At 56.6% G+C, this 3,830-nt stretch overlaps 1 protein-coding gene across 3 annotated transcripts in view; it reads right to left on the bottom strand.

Moving 5' to 3' along the window:
- Positions 1 to 3,605, bottom strand: part of FLRT2 (fibronectin leucine rich transmembrane protein 2) — a 92,071-nt gene extending 88,466 nt beyond the window's left edge. For all 3 annotated transcript variants that reach the window (XM_025041953.1, XM_025041954.1, XM_015599717.2), the window contains exon 1: positions 2,820 to 3,605. The gene's annotated coding sequence lies outside the window, so the exon portion shown is untranslated. The remainder of the gene's footprint in view (positions 1 to 2,819) is intronic.
- Positions 3,606 to 3,830: the final 225 nt, after the last annotated feature.

The raw sequence follows: 3,830 nt of genomic DNA, 5'->3' as shown, positions 1-3,830 counted from the left end.
CGCGGAGCCCGGCGCGGGGCGCTGCGCTGCGCGGGGCTCTCAGAGTGCTGCTCCGGCCCCGCGTGGGTCGGGAGGCTGCTCAGACCTCACTGCTGCCGGGATCCGACGCGGCCCGGCTAATGTAGGAGCCGCGGCCCCCACCCACACCCTCCTGACACCCCCGGGAGATGTTTACAGTAATGAATTCGCGGGATCGCCTCCGCTGCCTCCGCTGCTCCCGCTCCTGCGCTCCCTCTGTCCCTCGCGCTCTGGCGCGCTCCCCACCACGAGCCCTCTCTCCCTCCCTCCCTCCCTTACTCCCTCCCTCTCGGAGTCCCTCCCACATTTCTGGTTTAAAGAATGCTTGGGAGGCGCGGCCGCAACCCAAAGCTTTCCAAGAGGCAAAGTCAGACTCGGCTCTTAACCCTGTCCTCCCTGAAGAGAGTAGCAGAGCTCCAGGTCTCACGCCGCCGACGCCACAGTGACCATGCACGCCCCCTCCTCTCTCTACCCCGCACCACCGCACCCACCCCCCAACTCTTAGGGATAATGCCCCCATCTAAACCCTGAAAGTCGATCTCACCGCCCCCCCTTTCCGCTTGGTGTTGTACGTCCAAGATCTCTTACTTAGACGCTGAGAAATGGTCGAAACGTGAGAATAGAGGGTAAAAATATGACAAGTCTCTCAACCAAAATGGCGTTATTTCAAATGCAGGCAACCTTGGCGATTTGCCCCCCACCCAAGCACCAGTTCCCTGATCCCAGACCTTCTTAAATAACTCTAATTGGAAATATAATCCAAAATTAAATATAATTATCTTAAATACCCCCGTTTTCTCCCTTCACCCTGGCCGCTGGAAAGATCGTTGTTCACTTTCCCCATACCTTACAATGGACAACCAAATTCAGCCTCAAAGATTTAGGAAACAGGCTTGACAGCTAAAGAAGCCTCTTTGTACACAGGCAACATTGCCACTTCGCAATCTCTTTGCAAAGGTGAAAGAGTCGTGTAAGGAAACCAAGTGCACGTCCCTTTCTAGCGAGGGCGAGGGGGCCGGTTCTGGTTTTCTCCTCTCATTTCATTCCCTCCGCTTATGCCTCCAGTAAGTTGCTGTCATGTTCTAACAAGTCTGGAGAGAGGCCGAATCTGAACAGAAGAGGGAGAGCGAGCTCACGCCAAGCGCTGGGCTGCTCCGAGACGCGCCGTCGGTGGGGCCAGGCCAGAAGCCCCCGAGAGCCTGAAATTAGCTCAGGACCAGCTCCCTAGGGAGCCGCTCAACTAGCGCGGCACAAGGGCTGGGCAGGGGCTTTGGCCACGAGATGATTTCCTCTCCTCAGTTCCAAGCCTGAGTCACTTGGCACCACTTTCCCCAATTGTTTTTATTTCCTTAGCATCCCTGTTGGTTCTACCGCCTTCACATATTTGAGCGCCTAAATCGTGTTAAGACGACTTGGAGAAACGCCCGATTTGCCTCCCTAGCACAAATCACGCACGGATACACCCAGACGCACGGCCCAGACGCACGCTGGCACACACGACCTGGTTCTTGCCCGCGACTCGCTGCTCCTGTTGCATTATGCAAAGATGGCTAGGAAAATGCTTTGTCTTCTCCCCAAACTCAGGGTGTGACTAATATCCGGAGGAGGAAGGGGTACTGCTGGGGCAGTTAATGGGACTAGGAAAGACAGTGCCATCTTGCTAGGAGGTTCCAAGAGCAAAGCGCCAGGGACGACAGCAACGGTGGCCTCCGCCCCCACCGGCAGCTGCTGCCGGCCGAAGCCCCAAGCGCTTCAGGAGTTTCCCGGGCATCAAGTGTGGGTTCAGCCGGCCCCAGTCACCCTCTTTCTCGATACTTCCTGTCCCTGGTTAGTGCCCAGACTTGGACTGGCAGCCTTGATCTCATGCCTGATTACAAATGAGAAGTGACCGCGCGGGCACTGAAAACGTGCAGACGAGACCCGAAGTGGTCAGCGCAGCGGAGGGATCTTTCCAGCGGGGCCTAAGTGGCAGCTGGCAAGGTTCTGCTCCCGCCCTCCTCATGATCGCGTAGCCCCTGCATTCAGCACCTGGGGGCGTTATCATCCCCCCTCCGCTCGGCCCACGCATGCGGCGCAGGGAACGCAGTCTGGGTTCAGCCTGGTGTGCTACCCACGCCTTCACCGCCCCTGCTGGTGCGCAGAGAGGACGCGCTCGTCCTGGTCCTAGCTCAGTGACAGACCACAGATGACCAGCAGGACTGGAGAAAGACTTGGTTTGGGGAAAAGTAACACCCTCCCAAACTCGAAGGAAAACGAACTAGCACACCCTGCATCTTCTTAGCCACTAATCGTTCCGGGTTTGGGGTCAAGGGGCGAACTGGCGGCTTTAGACGCCAGCTTTTGATAACGCTGGTAACATTAACAGCAATTGGAGCGGGCTAGGGGTGGGGGTGGTAGGGAGCGGGAGGATGTTACTCCTAGAAGTAACAGATTCATTCTGGGGAAGTGAGAGGCTGGATTCCGGCAAGTTTAGTGGCTATGTAAAACCCCAATTTAAGATTATGCTCCCAGCAGGCTAGTAAATTTGCGTTTTGACTCAGAACTCAGTTACAAAACTCCTTAGAGGAGGTGGATTCCACCTGCAAATAGACCTCCCTAAAGTCGGGGGAAAGTTAAGCAACCCATTTTCTCTCAAGACGAAAGATAAAGACTAAAACATCCCACCCACCCAATGACCACCCGCCGCTAGTTAAAAAACAACGCTCCCCCCCGCCCCCCGCGCCCAAGCGAACGCATGGTGCCTGCGTAGTGGCAGGCCCGGCAGCTACCGGAAACTCCACCTGGCACCGCAGCCCCTTTACCTGGCGGCGCGTCTCTTGGCAATGGTATCATCCGAATCCGACAGGGTCGGGGAGATGGAAAGGAAAGAAGCTGGCGCGGCAGCAGCGGGACTCCCGGGGCATGGTATTGTTTTAGGGGTCGCCGCCAAGGTCCCTCCTGCCCATCGTTGAGAACTGCCAACTTGGTCCCGGAGCTGGGTAGACACGGCGGCGGGCACAGAGCCGCCGCCTCGCCGCTGCCTGACACCCGGGACCGAGGTCCAGAGACGCACTCCGGCGCAGGAGCAGCTCAGCGCCTGGCGCGGAGATTGCGGCCACTCGATATCCCAGCGCTTGTTCCTCTGCGGCGACGATGGAAGATGCCAAACTCGCAAGTGACGGCGACAGGTTTCGGACGTACAACTAACTACAAGGTATCTTGCCTGAGACAGTTTGCTACTTTCCCCCTCCTCCTCCCCTTTCCCTCCTACAGGGGAGGGAACTAACTTAACCCTGTGTGCGCCCTACACTCCCTAGAGAAGCTGGAATTGACTAGGAAACCGCAGGCGGCGGCTCCAGCGGCGAGAGCTTTGTTCACGTGCGTTTCCAGTGGGCGTGTTGCGTCTGGGGGCACTCGCGTGGCAAGGCGCCAGTGGCGGGCTTCCAGCACCAGACTCCGGCATGGGAAGGAGCCCTACCTAGCATTCCATCCGGACCAGACCCAGCCCTCGGAATCTATTTTTTGCCTCTTGTTACCAGATTTATCGAAGTTGCCAGCGAAGTTGGGTTTGATTCCTTTATTTCTCTCCTCTCCGCCCCGCCCCCCGTATTATTTATTTCCATCGGCGCTTTGTTTTTCTTTGAAGATGTAGAACTCTCTGCTCTTTGTAACTCTCGCTTTTAACTCTTTTGCGTGTGCGAAAGGAATTGTGTACGGAACGCGCCTACCCACGCCAAATTTAAATGAAACGGCAAGAAAAGCTGCCTCCCAACCATGTATCCGGTGCCCGCATAAGCCAAATGACGACGTGTTCAAATAAGACTAAGACACTT

This window comes from Pteropus alecto, unplaced genomic scaffold (genome assembly GCF_000325575.1).
Source record: "Pteropus alecto unplaced genomic scaffold, ASM32557v1 scaffold8, whole genome shotgun sequence".
NCBI lineage: Eukaryota > Metazoa > Chordata > Mammalia > Chiroptera > Pteropodidae > Pteropus > Pteropus alecto.
The sequence above is the reverse complement of the archived record's forward strand: the minus strand, read 5'-3'. Positions and strand labels throughout refer to the sequence as shown.